This window comes from Trichechus manatus, unplaced genomic scaffold (assembly GCF_000243295.1).
Source record: "Trichechus manatus latirostris isolate Lorelei unplaced genomic scaffold, TriManLat1.0 scaffold00013, whole genome shotgun sequence".
Classification (NCBI taxonomy): domain Eukaryota; kingdom Metazoa; phylum Chordata; class Mammalia; order Sirenia; family Trichechidae; genus Trichechus; species Trichechus manatus.
In genome coordinates this window covers 21,444,053-21,460,610 of record NW_004443949.1, presented here as the reverse complement: position 1 = coordinate 21,460,610, position 16,558 = coordinate 21,444,053, and the positions used below count along the sequence as shown (strand labels likewise).

Here is a 16,558-nt window from a genome sequence, read left to right as displayed (position 1 = left end):
GTGGGGTTGTTAACCAATATCATAAAACAATATGTGTAGTACTGTTTCATGAGAAACTATTTGTTCTGTAAGCCTTTACCTGAAGTACAATAAAATAAAAAAAAATCCCATTGCTGTCGAGTCAATTCCAACTCATAGCAACCGTATGGGACAGAGTAGAACTGCCCCATGGAGTTTCCAAGGAGCGCCTGGTGGATTCCAACTACGGACCTTTTGGTTATCAGCTGTGGCACTTAACCAGTACGCCACCAGGGTTTCCACCACAGGCATAGAAGTTAGGATTTACAACACATATTTTGGGGGCACAAAATTCAATCCATAACAGTATCTTAAACTTCCCATGTCTAAAACTGAACTCTCAGTACATACCAACCAAAGTAGCTCCTTTGTTGGTTAATTGCAACTCCATTCTTCTACTTGCTCAGGCCAAAAACCTTGGAATCATCTTTCACTCCTTCTTCTCTTACCCCACATTAGCTCTGTCAGCAAATTCTGTTGGCTCCACTTATTGTTTGCCTTTATCAACATCTCTTATTAGTACTGAAGAGCTCTAAGCCTCATGCAACTACAGGTATTCAAAAGGAGCCATACATGCTATCAAGAATGCAAAAGAACACAAGGGATCCCAAGAATAAGCCACTGCTTCAGAGCACTCCTCATTCCCTGCCTCCCTGAGCCTTCCACCCACCCCCACATCAGATAACATCATTTTTTACTTTTTATTTTGAAAGAATTAGAGATTCTCAAGAAGTTGAAAAGATAGTATAGAGAGATCCCATGAATTCTTTACCCAGTTTCCCCAATGGTTACATCTTCCATAACTATAGTACAATATCAAAACCAGGAAACTGATAGTGGTGTTTGTATACAGTTGTAAGTCATTTTATCACATGTGTGGAATCATGTAGCCACCACTGCAATCAAGACACAGAATTATTCCATAACCACAAAAATCTCCTTTACTACACCCCTTTATAGTCACACTCACCTCCCTCACTCTCTCCCACCCCCTCCCTGGCAACCACTAATCTGTTTTCTATCTCTATGACTTTGTCATTTTGGAAATGTTATAGAAGTGAAATAATATAATATGTGATCTTTTGACACTGACTTTTTTTCACTCATCATTATTACCTTTCAGATCCATTGAAGTTGTTTAGTGTATTGACAGTTTGTTCCTTTTTCAGTGCTGAGTAGTGTTCTATGGTATGAATGTAATCTTGTTTATCCATTCACCTGTGGTGGCACATTTTGGTTGTTTCCAGGTTTGGGCTCTTACAAACAAAGTTGTACGGACAATCCTGGGTGGCTTTTGTGTGGACAGAAGTTTTCACGTCTCCGGGCAGGAGTGCAGGTGACGTGTTATGTGCTAAGTGTGTGTTTGGTTTTGTTTAGAAACAGCCGAACCATTTTCCAGAGTGGTTGTACCATTTTGTATTCCAGATACTTCCAACCACTTCTCACCACCAGCCGTGATCCTGGTCCAAGTCACTGTCCTCTCCCCTGGATCACTGTAATAGCATGTTAACTAGGTCTCTGCTCTGTCCTTTGTTCTCTTTCCACCTCTTCAGTCTGTTTTCAATCCACCAGCCGAGTGAACCCAGTAAAATTAAAATCAGAGGTGTTACTCCTCTATCTGAGATCGTACAATAAGCTTCCAGCCTGAGCAAAGCCAAATTCCTTACCGTGGCCTACCAAAAAAAAAAAAAAAAACACTGTTGCCTTCAAGTCGATTCCAACTAATAGCGACCCTATAGAACAGAGTGGAACTGCCCCATACGGTTTCCAAGGCTGTAAATCTTTACAAAAGCAGACTGCCACATCTTTCTCTCATAAAGCGGCTGGTGGGTTCCAACCACTGACCTTTCAATTAGCAGCTGAGCATTTTAACCACTGTGCCACCATGGCCGACAAGGACCTATATAATTTGACTCTCCCCTGTTCTCTGACTCTATCTCCAGTTATTCTCTACATCACTGACTCCTCTCCAGCTGCTGTAATGGTCTCCTAGCTCTGCCCTGAAAAACCACACATCCTCTCCTGCCTTGGGGTCTTTGTATTTGCTATTCCCTCTGCCTGGAATGCTCTTCCCACCTAGCTTATTCCCACAAGCCTTCAGATCTTTACTCAAACAGCATCTTTTCCTTCTCCTTGGGGCCTTTCTAGCCACCCTATCTCCCCATCAACTTTCCCTGCTTTGTTTTTCTCCTGTGCACATGATCAGCATCTAACATACCACAGACTTTACTTACCCTGTTTATTATCTCTCACCCCTCACTAGAATGCAAGCTCCTTGAAGGCAGGAGTCTGTTCATTGTTGACCTCCCAGTGCCTAGAGTAATTCCTGGCACATAATAGTTGCTCAATAAAGGAGTTTTAGTGAGTGGATGGATAGATAAATGAACAATTATTAACTATAAAAATATACGTTTTGTATTGGTTCACAATATCCCTGTGACATCCAGAGCACACTGAAACGGAGACCAGAACAAAACACTAAGAACATTTAAACAGGTTCCCAGAAAATAATTTGACAAAAAACGTATATTTGTAATTGGGCCCATCAGTAGCACACTGGGCTACCCAGACCAAAGTCCTTGCATTTCTGTATCACCAGAACAAAACTCTGGAGTTGCCCCAGTTCTGAAGTGCCATGTCAGAACACAGAGCTCAGGAAGCTAAACAGGAAGTTGCAAGTACATTCCCAGGTAACCTGGAAAATAGAGCCACATACAATTTCTATCCACCCATTTGTTATCAATCCAAACACAAAGTCAGAATTCTTCATTTTTACAGTAACTGCTCCCTGAGGCCTAATAGAATAAAGCCTTGCCTCATACGCACTGCATCATACTTTTCAAGTAAGCTGATGCTTGGTGAGAGATAGAATTTCACCAAAAACAGTAGGCAAAACAGTGGTATAAGAAAATTCAAAGCCAATGAGGAGAGCTTGTTTAGAGATTAATTGACACCAGTGTGTGGCAAGAACATGTTAGAAAAATTTGGGGTAGGTTAGTTTATCTTTTACTTACTGATATCAATTGCTGTTTTTTGAGACCTTACCATAAAAAATAGGTAGCAATAATATAGCATGTAGCATGTACCAGGGACTGTTTTGAACACTTTATACATACATACCAATCTCCCAGACAGCACAATGAGGTAGATACTATAGTAAGCCCCAAGTTACAGAGGAGGAAATTGAGACACAGAGAGTTTTCATAATGTGTCCAAAGGTACACAGCTATTGAGTGAGGCCCTCCCTCAGGACTAGAACCCAGGCATCCTGGCTGCAGTTCGTGCTCTTTGCTTGTCCACCATGTGCAAACGACTGTGCTAAAATGTTACCCCCATTTTTTACTAAATCTTTAATGCCACCCCAGGAGGTAACAGATGAGGAAACTGAAGCTTAGACAGGTTAAATAATTAGCCTATGTCACCTGGAAAGTGATTGCAGGAATTTCAAACTCAGCTATGCCTGACTCTACAGCCTGTTCTGGAGGCCTTTGTCCTCCTTCTGCTACCTTTCCGTATACTCTTCGCCTGGCAGGTGGGAAGGTAGCTGTCCATGGGTTGTCCACCCTCCTAGTCTTTCTCCTCAGCCTACAATGCTCTGTACATTTAAATTAACCTCCCTTCCTCCCATCTTCAAAACACCTTCCCACGGTTAGATAGGGAATGTCTATTACCATTACTGAGGCTTTTCCTTTTAATGGAGTATGCACTTAAATAAAATTTTTATTGGTGGGGCTTCAGACACTGAGATAAGAATCTTATATAGCTTTATGGAAATATTTTTGGCGAAGGGGTCTCTTTCTGAATGATAGACCACAAATCACACCCACCAAGTTCTTGTCTTGGTCTATAGGCTGCTGTTGTTGCTAGCTGACTTTGAGTTGGCCCCCAACTCATGGCATCGCCATGCATGACGGAATGAAACCCTGCCCAGTCCTGCACCATCCCCATGATAGGTTGTGGATCAGACCGTTGTGATATAGAGAGCTTTCGTGGGCTGGTTTTCAGAAGTAGCTCATCAAGCCCTTCTTCCTAGTCTGTCTTAGTCTGGAAGCTCTGCTAAAACCTGTTCAGCATCACAGCAACACGCAAGCCTCCACTGACAGTTGCGTAGTGGCTGCACATGAGGTGCATTGGCTGGGAATCAAACCTGGGCCTCTCGCATGGAAGGCGAGGACTCTACCACTGAACCACCACTGCCCCCATGTCTATAGGTAAAGGTGATTAAAGCTGTATTAGGCTACTTGCTACCTGCAGGAGCTCCAGTAAGTTATTTCATCTCTTTGTACCTCAGTCTTCCATCTGCTAAACTGGATATAAATATAGCTACCTCATGGGGCTTGGAAGGATTCATTGAGCTACATACAAAAAGCAATGCTTTAGAAAGGGCCTGGCATGAGGTAAGTGCTGTGTAAATGTTGGTTATAATTACTGTGATTATTAAATCCCCTGGTCACTGCCCTGGCATAGAATCAGGAAACAGGCTTTCTCTGCTCCTCCATTCTCAAAAGCCTCTAAATCTAGAAACACTTTCTGCCAATGGTTTTCAAGGAAGCTCGTTTTCTGCCTCATGGAGTGGAGAATCGGGTTGATTTAATCATGCTTGCTATTTATATAATATTTTTCTTCCTTAAAAGACCTCTGGGCAACCAAGGTTTCTTTCCATGAGACTAAACACTGAAGGACTCTTTAAAGGGAGATTTTTGAAATTGTCATGGGCTTGTTGGCGGAACAGCCAAGCAGGTTTCAAATGTACCTTCTGTGAGCGATGCTACACAAACTGCCAGAAAACAAGAACTTCCATAGCACAAGGAATGCACTTTGTTCAGACGGGGGAAGAAGCTGTTTTATATTTGTCAGCATTTGTGGGTAAATTTGCAGTATTCTGGATGATTTGCATGTTGCTTCTTTAGCTTCTTTTACAAAAAAGAAAATTAAGAGAAGAAAATAGTGCAATAAAACTTTTTTTAAAAAAGCATCCTTTGCTTATATAAGTTCTGCTGTGAAGATCTGGGGGAAACACACTCTAAGCAATGTCATCTCATGTCCCCATCTCATTGCACAATCCACTGACCATTTTCACCGCACTTGATCGGAAACTTCCACGTTTCCTCCTACTTTTTCAGGGGACTGGTCACCTTCCTCACTCAGAATCTATTTCCCAAGCCATGTGAATTTTAAAGGATTCCTTTTTAACTATTTCCTCTTTGTGTACACTGAGAAAAGTTCTGAAACGTACAGGCAGGAAACTTGTTCTGCTGCCGGCAGCTTCAGAAATACCTGAACATATGTTTCTCCCTTTCCGTAAGAACTCATGGTAGTTGCTCACAACACTGTGACGTGTGTTGCAACTTCAGCCAAAAGGATAATTATTCAGAAAATTATGAAAGAATCCAGAGAAAAAGGTTAAGCACTTTCATGGTCAAAGCTGAAGGAGTTTTCGCAGACAGAATACCATAAGGCATGAGGACAAGAGTTTAGGTCTTCTGAGACAAGAGGCACCTGCACCTGGCCAACAGTGACTACGCTCAGTTTACCAGATAGATTAAAAGATCGAGTTTTGTACCTACATGCCTTTCCTTTCCAGATGTCTGGCCTGATTTGACATAAAAGACATTGGGCTTTTTACTGTTGGGGGCCCTGGGGTTCTGCCCAAGTAAGATGTGTTTATTTGACAGCTTCCTCTCAGATGACAAGTCTGTCGGGTGTGTCTGGAGCTTCAGCCTCCTCGCTGGCTGTCCGTGGCTCTAGTACATTCCCTTAATTGTCCGTCTGCTTTGAGCAGACTGTCCTCCTTCAGCTCACAGTGCAGCAATTGTTTTGACATCTTGTTATCACACATCCTCTTCACAGGCACGGATAAGAGAAACTGTGTCCTAATAAGCAAAGCGCTGTCGCATTTTCTTCATTAGATCCAGTGATTAAGTCACCTAATTTTGGGTGCCCTGAAACCCATGGTGACAGATTTTTGCAGTTGAGCAGGATTTGTGTCGCTAGTCGAATCCAGAGAAGTATACTAAATTTGAGTTTTGCATTTCATCCCTGTAGCTCTTCTCGGTTCTGAGAGTTCACCTTGAAGTCAGTGCGCCTCAGCTTTGATGGTTAGCACGTTGTATTAATAAGGCTAGAACCATGGTTCTCATCTAGTCATTTGTCAGTTACTTTCACTCACTTTCATGATCATGGACTGTACTTTTCTTCCCAGTTGTAGTAGTCTCAGTCCATTGTCTCAGAAATGACTACAGGTAGTCCTCGAGTTACAACTTAGGATGTATTCAAGTTACGACAAACTGCACTTACGACCTTCTGGTTTTGGGTTTTTTTTGTACATCTTATCGATAGTAATATGTGTTACATACGATGTTGCAGCATGTAATTTGCTCATGTTATCATTCTCAGATGTTCACTCACAGATGTTCAATGTTATGATTTATTGATACTGATAATGAAAGGCAATAGTACTGAAAACTAAAAAAATTAAAATGAGGTATTCGACTTACGTCAGAACCAACTTACAACAGAGTCGTCAGGACAGAGCCACACCTATAAGTTGGAGACTACCTGTATAGGTAACTAAGAAGACCAAGCTAAGACAACATGACTAGATAGTATAAATCCACCATCCCAGGTGTCATGGATTGAATTGTGTCCCCCAAAAAATGTGTGTAGCAACTTGGCTAGGTCACGATTCCCAGTATTGTATGATTGTGTTATCTGATGTGATTTCCTTATGTGTTGTAAACTCTACCACTATGATGAGATTATATGTGATCTCCTCGTGTGTTGTAAATTCTATCACTGTGATGAGGTTATAGTGATGAGGTTGACAAGATTAGTGTCTTAATGCAATCTCTTTTGAGATATAAAAGACAGAAGCGAGCAGAGATACATGGGAACCTCATACCACCAAGAAAGCAGTACTGGGAGCAGAGCGTCTCCTTTGGACCTGAGGTTCCTGTGCAGAGAAGCTCCCAGACCAAAGGAAGACTGATGACATGGACTTTCCTCCAGAGCCGACAGAGAGAGAAAGTGTTCCCCTGGAGCTGATGCCCTGAATTTGGACTTGCAACTACTGGACTCTGAGAGAATACATTTCTCTTTGTAAAGCCATCCACTTGTGGTATTTCTGTTGGAGCAGCACTAGATGACTAAGACACCAGGAGATAAAACAATTCAAAGGCACCCACCCAGAAAAAATGGGTCATTTTTCTTGTGTGGGCAACTGCATTTTGAATGTAGGAGAGTTCCATTTAGAGTGCCACCCACCCTGTAAACAACTCCAAACCAGCACTTGTTTAATACCTAGTATCTGGAATTCACATCCATGGTGTCAAAAGTTCAGAGTCGAATGTTCACAAAGCAGTGGCACCACCACATCCAAAGCGTTCATGGATTTTTCTCTATGGTCTTGAAGCATTAAATGCAATGAAGTTGGCTCTGCCCTCAGAGTAACTGACATGACATCAGAACTGATTATATTAATAAACTGGGCATTAAGGCTGTTCATCAATATAATCATTTTTAACATGAAAACACAGAGTCAGAAGTCAGTATTTCCCATATCAGAACAGCCAGAAGGCGGATGTCCTGGCCCAAAGCCACGGCCCATTCTGTCCCAGAGGCAGATATAACTCTGTCATGAAGATGAGTTAATCAGGCTTCCTTTGCTAAATGTCATGAATTACTCAAATCACACAACTGACTCTCCTGGCTCAAAGTAGAGTCTTTGTGACTTGTCTGCAGAGATAAAATGCACTCATCTGCTGATACCAGCACTCATTTTTTGACTGAATTTAACAAATAAGCATTGACTGCCTGCTTCAGGCTCAGGAATACAGTATCCTCATGGAGCTTGGATTCTACACAAGACATTGATCAAAGAATGATATAAATACATATAAAATTCCAGTAACAATAAATGCTATAAATAAGAGGTGTATAGTTCTAAAAGCAAACAAAATAATCTGAATGCATCATTATTGGTATTATATCATTTAAGTAGGAATAAAAATAATATTTAACTCTCAGAGTTCTTAGAGAGATTAAATTTGATATGTATGAAAAGGTGCTTTTTGAAATTATGAATATCTACATAAAAATAACACCCATTTTGGTATTTCTAGTGGATAGGCTAGTCTATGCTACAGTAATAAATTAACCTCAAAGTGTTAGTGGTTAAACATATCAACAGTTTATTTCTTACTTGGGCAAAGTCCCCTGCAGGTCTGGTGGCTCGCCAGGGCAGCTCCCTCCATGCAGTGACTTAGGAACCCAGTCTACTTGCATCTAGTGGCTCCAACATCCCAAGATGTAGCTTCCAGGTCACTGTGGCAAAGAACAGAGAGAGAGATAGTGATTACAGGGTCATGCACTGGCTCTTAAATGTCCCATCCTACTGCAAGGGCATTGGTAAATGTTGCGGCACACGTGTGGGACAAAGAACTAAGTTTGGCCCTTTGTCTTTGGCTTTGGAAAACAGCCTGAGAAATTGTGGTGCGTTTTGTTTTTCCTAAAACAGCCAGGCAACAGTTAAACATGTGCAAATAAGTTTGGAGTCTCCAACCCATTGCCTTGGCAACAAGCCTCAGAATGGGAGGGGGCATGATGAGGCCTCAACCACCCCACCCTCTGAGGCCTGATGTTTGCACATGTAGGGTACCATGTGGTCTTTGGGTATAAAAACAGCCAGCCAAGGTACCTTGTGGTCCCTCAGCTATGGTATTAGGTGGAAGTACTTGTAGCATAAGGGTCCAGTCCACCTAACTAGGCCTATCTGGCCAGCAGGAGGTAGGCCCTTTTTTTTTTACAAGCCTCAAATTTTATTATTAGGTACAACAAACATAAAATTGCATTTTAATTAATATAATCAAAGCTAGCATAACATAGGAAATCTGAAAGGAATTCCAGAATCTGGACACATAGATTGAAATTGTGCATATATGTGATTAGCAAAGAAAATCATATTGTACATATAACTTTTGTCATTCTGTAATCGTAGATAAACAAAACATTATCAGTAAAATAGTAATCATCCATATTAAACTCCTATACTCATATTTTGAATAAACAATGTAACAGTATACATACTTGAAATTTTTAATGGAAAAATGAGCTTGCTTCTCTCTTGTTTATTTAATCTAAGTTCGATCGATGACGTAGCTACTCACGGGGAGTAATGTATATTTAAATTATTTCTATATTTTGTTTTTGTAACACTCATAGAAGAGATGCCAGTCTCCCAGAAGTCTGCTGACAGAATAGAAGAAGAGATTTAAATCAATTTCAAGAAACACAGAATATTTATTTTTTAACTTTTATATAAAACGAAGCAAGCAATGCTATATTCTCAAAATTTATCTCCAATTCGTCAACATTAGCCAGTTCCAACAAAATATCCTGTAGAGCTGTAGTTAAATTTAAATTATCTTTTTTTGTTTTGTTTTTTAAATTTCATTTATTTTGCTGTTGTTGTTGGTAATATACTACACAGCAAAACATACACCAATTCAACAGTTTCTACATGTATCATTTAGTGACATCGATTACATTCTTGGGGTTTTGCAACCATTCTCACCTTCCTTTTCTGAGTTGTTCCTCCTCCGTTAACATAAATTCACTGCCCTCTAAGGTTCTTATCTAATCTTTTGAGTTGGTGTTGTCAATTTGATCCCATATAGATAGTTCTTAAAAGAGCATAATGCTCACGGCAGACCTTTTTACTAGTTAAGCTAAACTATTGTTCAGTTTTAAGATGACGTCAGGAGATATTTTTGGTTTAAGGTTTAAAGATTATCTCAGGGCAATCGTTCAGGGATTCATTCAACCTTTCTGGCTCCAGCAAGTCTGGAGTCCATGAGAATTTGAAATTCTGTTCTGCATTTTTCCCCTTTTGATCAGGATTTTTCTATAAGTTCTTTGATCAAAATGTTCAGTAATAGTAGCTGGGCACTATCCATTTCTGGTCTCACAGTAAAGGAGGCAGTTGTTCATGGAGGCAAATTAACCGTTCATTCCATATCCTCCTGTTCCTGACTCTCCTTCTTCATCTGTTGCTCCAGGTGAATGGAGACCAGTTGTTGTGTCTTGGATGGCCGCTTGCAAGCTTTTAAGACCCCAGGCACTACACAACAAACTCGGAGGTAGAATAGAAACGCTAAACATGTTATTAGGCCAATTAACTGGGATGTCCCATGAAACAATGACCCTAAACCTCCTAACCAGGAAGCCAAATCCCACGAAGTTTTTGGTTGTACATAAGCAGCCTCACAGCAGCTACTTTTTTTTTTTTTTTTGTCATTGTTGTAAATATATCTATCACACAACTTTTGCCAATTCAACTTTTTACAGGAGTACAACTTATTGACAGCAATTACAATAACCGGCTATGCAACCCTACCTTTAAGTAATGTGATATTTCCATTACCATTAACACCCACCTCCTTTTCTTCCCCCTCCTGCCCCTGGTAACCACTAATAAAATTTGTTCTCTATACATTTGCCTTTTTCTTTCTATTGTAAGTGAGGTCATACAATATTTGTCCTTTTGTGATTGACTTATTTCACTCGGCATAATGCCTTTCAGCATGTATCAAGACTTCATTTCCCCTACTGGCTAAGTAGTATTCCATTGTATGTATATACCACATTTTGTTTATCCATTCATCTGTTGATAGGTATTTAGGTTGTTTCCACTTTTTGGCTATTGTGAATAGTGCTGCAATGAACACTGGTGTACAAGTCTCTGTCTGAGTCTCTGCTTTCAGGTCTTTTGGGTATATACCTAGGAGTGGAATTGCTGGGCCATATGGTAGTTCCATTTTTAGTTTTTTTGAGGAACCAGCACACCATTTTCCACCATGGCTGTACCATTTTGCATCACCACCAGCAATGGGTAAGGGTTCCAATTTCCTCACATCCTCATTAACATTGATTATTTTCTGCTTTTGTTTTTTTTAGTCTTAGCCATCCTAAACCTGTTGCCGTTGAGTTGATTCTGACTCATAGTGACCCTATAGGACAGAGTAGAACTGCCCCAAAGGGTTTCCAAGGAGCATCTGGTGGATTCAAACTGCCGACCTTTTGGTTAGCAGCTGAGCTCTTAACCACTGTGCCATCAGGGCTCTTCAGCCATCTTAGTGGAAGTGAAATAGTATCTCATTGTGGTTTTGATTTGCATATCTCTGATGGCTAACGACGCTGAGCATCTTTTCACGTGTTTGGTGGCCATTTGAATGTCCTCTTTCGTGAAATGTCTATTCAAGTCCTTTGCCCATTTTATGATTAGGTTATTTGTCTTTTTGTTGTTAAGTTGTTGAAGTTATATATATATATATACTGGTTATTAGATGCTTGTTGGATATATGGTTTCCGAAGATATTCTCCTAGTCAGTAGCTTGTCTTTTTACTTTTTTGGTAAAGTTTTTTGATGAATAAAGTTTTTAATTGTTATGAGGTCTCATTTATTTAGTTTGTCTTTTGCTGTTTGTGCTTTTGTTATTATATTAGATAATCCATTGTTAAAAGCGAAGCCTGGCAGTGTTGCCTCTGATTTTTCTTCTAAAAATTTATGGCTTTAGTTTGAACATTTAGATCTTGTCTTAGTCATCTAGTGCTGCTACAACAGAAATACCACAAGTGGATGGTTTTAATGAAGAGAAGTTTATTTCCTCACAGTCCAAGTAGGCTAAAAGTCCAAATTCAGGGCATCAGCTCCAGGGGAAGGTTTTTTCTCTCTGTCGGCCTTCTTCTCTTCAGTGTTCCCCCATACTAGCAGCTTCTCTGCGCAGGGACCCCGGTCCAAAGGACGCGCTCTGCTCCTGGCACTACTTTCTTGACGGTATGAGGTCCAGGCCCCTTTTTTTGAGTCCCTCACTCTCGAAGCAAGGTGGAGGACACGGGTGGAAGAGTTCTCTATCCCCACTGGGACAACTTCCAGAAGCCAGGGGGACCGGCCTGTCTTGTGACTGTCCGTTTTTGAGTTCCCCATCTACAGTGCATAGCAGGGCGAGTGTAGAAGTTTTCCGTCTCCACCCAGATAGCTTTTGAACCGAGGGAACAACTCATCTGTTGTATGCTGTCTGCCTCCTTTTGCAGTAAAAACTACTTTTCACGTGCTAACGTGTTCAGGTTCTGATACAAGGACGTGATATTCATGGAGGAATCACATATAGTGATTGGTCGTCTTTTTCTAATGGCCTCCTTGCTATTTAGAAATTGCGGACAATCTGTGAGTACCTCGCGGATTGGGCTCATTGTCTTACAACACGGATATTCAGTAAAAGTCTCTGTTATGAGTTGAAAGAGCATTGTTCTTGGACTAGCCACCTGATTTTTCTGAAACCATTTGTTCATTGATAAAATGGAAAGGGTAATTCAAGCTACCTCACAAGATTAAAAAAAAAAAAGTTTTCATCAAGTAGATTCCAACTCATGGCAACCCCATGTGTGTCAGAGTGTCTGATTTTTCAGAAGTAGATCACCAGGCCTTTCTTCCAAGGCACTTCTGGGTGTACTCAGACTTCCAACAGTTTGGTTAGCAGCCGAACGTGTTAACTGTTTGCACCACCCAGAGACTCCATCCACAAGGTTAAGAGGGTTAATATGATGCATATGTGAAAGCATTCTATACACTGTAAAGAAACATAGAGGTGGCTTTTACCATTTTTCCTACCACAACTACCAACCACACCAATGCCAAGGGGAAGAATAAAAACTGAGTTAAAAGTACAACAGGGCCAGACATGTTCTTTTCAGTGGAACATGCCAGCCAGGCTGGTTGGGCCTAAGAGTTGACTTCCTCCTGCAACATGGGGGATGGAGGAGGCTGGGATGGAAACTGCTGTGAAGCAAACCAGCACAGACCCTGGTCCTCCCCAGATCTCCTGGGAAACACAGGTTGACCTCTTGGCCACTACCCATTTATCCATTTTTCTAGTTTCAAATTAGCTAACTCCTTTAACAGACTCAGTAAAAAAGGCTAAATACGTCTAGTCATCCAAGTACTTTCTCATTCTGAGTAATCTTACCCTGGGTCAGAGAGAGACGTGGTATATTACTTGTTTAACTGGCATTATTATTCCCTGTTTTCCCGTTATGGAGTTGATGGTCCCCATCTAAATTACAGACCCTTCATTACCCAACTAAAAACCAAGAAACTAATAAAGAAGTAATTCCTGGTTACTGTTACGGCTCCTAATTGTCATTGGTAAGATGGAAACTCAGGTGGTGTTTATCTATTTGAAAAATATTTTTTTAATTTATAATCTCTTTAACAGCCATCCTCAGCACCAATATATCTTCTTAATATGCTCCCTTTATTGCTTTGGTGATAGATACAACCATTAGGTGCACAGCATGACAAATGTATATTTGGGACCTTGTATAAATGATGTTGGGCTCTTTATCATGTTTTTTAGTTCTCCATCTGCCTGTGCAGCCTATTCACAGCAAGCGTGAAGAAACAGCTGGCAGTAATATTAAAGGAAATAATCAAAATAAGGAAAAAGAATGTTTCTATAAGAACAAGTGGAAGAGAAAGAGTATGAAAGTAATTGATTGTAAGAAAAAAGTCTCAGAGATTCCAAAGATCAAGGATTAAAAAAACCCAAAGGCTTAGGAGATTAATTTAAGCACTACAAAAAAGATAATTCTAAGGAAAACAACCTACAAGACCAATTGGAAAATAAGTGGCTGTTCCAGAAAATAGAATAAAATTGAAAACGTTGAGAACACGGAAAGGATATGATAAACAAAACTGCACTTATTTATTTTAAGATAGTTTATAGCCAGAATTTTTGCCATTAAAAGGTATCACCATGACCCAAAATAAATAAGAAAAACAGAAACACCATATTTTTGTTGTCTATTAAAAGAAGATACAAAACCTGGGGGTTTTCCCCATAAAAAATAAAGCTTGAGAAATCACAAAAACAAAGGTGATTCACTGAACAACTTTTTGTTACTATTTTTAGAGATGCACTCTTAACTAAGTAGTAGATTATCTGACCATTTTTAGCTTGTCATTGTCAAGTCGATTTCAACTCATAGTGGCCCCATGTGGCAGAGTAGAAGTGCCCTATGGTGTTTTCTTAACTGTAATCTTTACGGAAGCTGATTGCCGGATCTTTTTCTCACAGAGCGGCTGGATGCGTTCAAAACGCCAACCTTTTGGTTAGCAGCTGAGCACTTAACCGTTTGCACCACCAGGGCTCCTTATTTTTTTAACTTAATTTATGGGAATTGTCTACATAGTAATATTATGTCATATGATGAAAATGAATATGTTGGGAGTTGTTCAAAAGGTGCTTGCGCAGGTGTGTTTATGTGTATATATGGTGTGTGGGTAGGGTTGGGAAAGTGTTTAAATCTGTGTGGCATGTTTATGTATGTACGAATGTATGCTGTGTGAGTGTGTCGATTGTGTGGTACGTGTGTGATGTGTGTGTGGCTGTGCATATGAGTGTATGTGAGTGTGTGTGGTATGCGTGTGTGTGATGTGTGTAGGTTTATGTGTAAGTGTATGTGAGTGTATTGTGACTGTGTGTGTGTGGTATGTGTGTTTTTATATGTGTGAATCTGTGTGGCAGAGTGCATGTGAGTGTGTGCATGAGTATGTATGTGTGTATGTGCAGATGCACAGTAGTGCATATGAGTGTATGTGTATGTGTGCATGTGGGCACACATACGCATATGAGGAGCTGTTGCTAACAGCAGAATGCTTCTATTAAACCAAAGGGGTGAGGCATTTCCATAGCTAAGAAGGGGACAAAGTAGAGAAATCTAAGGGCTAATTAGCATAGCAACTTGCCTCTTGTTCGATCACTTAGACCAGAGCCACATGCAGTGCCAAAGTCATTTCCTAAATAGTCCCCTGGAGGCTTGGACCTTCCTCCCTGACCTAACAGAGCCTGTCTGTTCTTTCACTGCTCTATCTGGTTAGCTAAAGAAGGCAAAAGAATTTCAATAACATGCCCTATTAGTTCCTTACCAGATCCTTCTCATTTCTCGGCCCACTGCTACTTCTGCAAGGAATGGCACCAACTTGTTCACCCAGGCCTATGACTTCTTTCAAGCCCTAATTTAAAACACTTTCTTCAAGAAACCTTCCCTACCTAACCTCCTCCCACACTGATCTTTCCCTCGGCTCTTAAGAATAACACGTTGCCATCGAGTCGATTCCAACTCATAGTGACCCTGTAGGACAGAGTAGAACTGCCCCACAGAGTTTCCAAGGAACGCCTAGTGGATTCAAACTGCCGATCTTTTGGTTAGCAGCCATAGCACTTAACCACTACGCCACCAGGGTTTCCTCTTAAGAATAGTACTATTTAATTTTGAATTACATACTCTAGCTGTTTTCTGTATGGACAACTAGAAGTCCCTTCCAGCTCTAAAATTCTATGATTCAGTGCTGCTACCTTCCCATTTAGAGTGTAAGATTGCCAGAGAAGGAGGACTATCTTCTCTTTCTTTTATACTCTTCATACACTACTATTGAGCAAAATAGTTGCTTAAAAGGTTTTTGGTAAAGTGAGTGTTCATTGTAATACTCTTGCAACTTGGTAAGTTTAATTTTTTTATAATAAAAAGTTGGGAAAATAATCTTTAGTGAAAACAAACGTAAAGGAACTGATATCTTTACACCCCTACTATGTGCCAAATGCTTATTTAATCTGTCCAATATATAACCCTTTTATATAGGTGCTTTGGTCTCCCTTTTCTAGATGAGAAATTTGAGTCTCAAAATCATTGCCCAAGATCACCTAGCTGGAAAGTGGAAGATTCTGGATAAGAATCTCATCCTTTTTAATTCCAAAACTCAAGCCCTTTCCATTAGACCATGCAGCCTAAATGCTACTTCTCACTGGTATATAGTTAGTGATCAATAAATGCTTATTGAAGTGGTAACTTTAGTGAAGGGCAAGACAGTATACAAGACAGTCAGCACAACTTGACTAAGGCAAGGTCATGCAAGCTTCATGGACACATCCAAACTCTCTGAGAGACAGAATTACTGGGTTGAGGGCTGGGGACCATGATCTCAGGGGACATCTAGCTCAATTGGCATAACAAAATTTATAAAGAAAATGTTCTACATCCTACCTTAGTGAGTAGCATCTGGAGTCTTAAAAGCTTGTGAGCAGCCATCTAAGATACTCTACTGGTCCCACCCTGTCTGGAGCAAGGGAAAATGAAGAAAACCAAAGTCACAAGGAAAAGATTAGTCCAAAGGGCTAACGGACCACAATTATCACACCCTTCACCAAACTGAGTCCAGTACAACTAGACGGTGCCTGGCTACCACCACTGGCTGCTCTGACGGGAATCACAATAGAGGACGTTGGACAGAGCTGGAGAAAAATGTAGAACAAAATTCTAACTCACAAAAAAAGACCAGACTTACTGGCCTGACAGAAACTGGAGAAACCCCAAAAGTATGGTCTCCAGACACCCTTTTAACTCAGTACTGAAGTCACTCCTCAGGCTCACCCTTTAGACAAAGATTAGATAGGCCCATAAAACAAAACAAGAATAAATGGGCACA

At 40.5% G+C, this 16,558-nt stretch overlaps 1 long non-coding RNA gene across 1 annotated transcript in view; it reads right to left on the bottom strand.

Moving 5' to 3' along the window:
• LOC111819607 (uncharacterized) overlaps nt 1-16,273 on the bottom strand; it is a 97,848-nt gene extending 81,575 nt beyond the window's left edge. Inside the window, exons 1-3 of the long non-coding RNA XR_002823185.1 lie at nt 16,117-16,273; nt 9,103-9,261; nt 8,219-8,340 (exon numbers count right to left, since the gene is read on the bottom strand). This is a non-coding gene — a long non-coding RNA (uncharacterized LOC111819607). The remainder of the gene's footprint in view (nt 1-8,218; nt 8,341-9,102; nt 9,262-16,116) is intronic.
• Nucleotides 16,274-16,558: the final 285 nt, after the last annotated feature.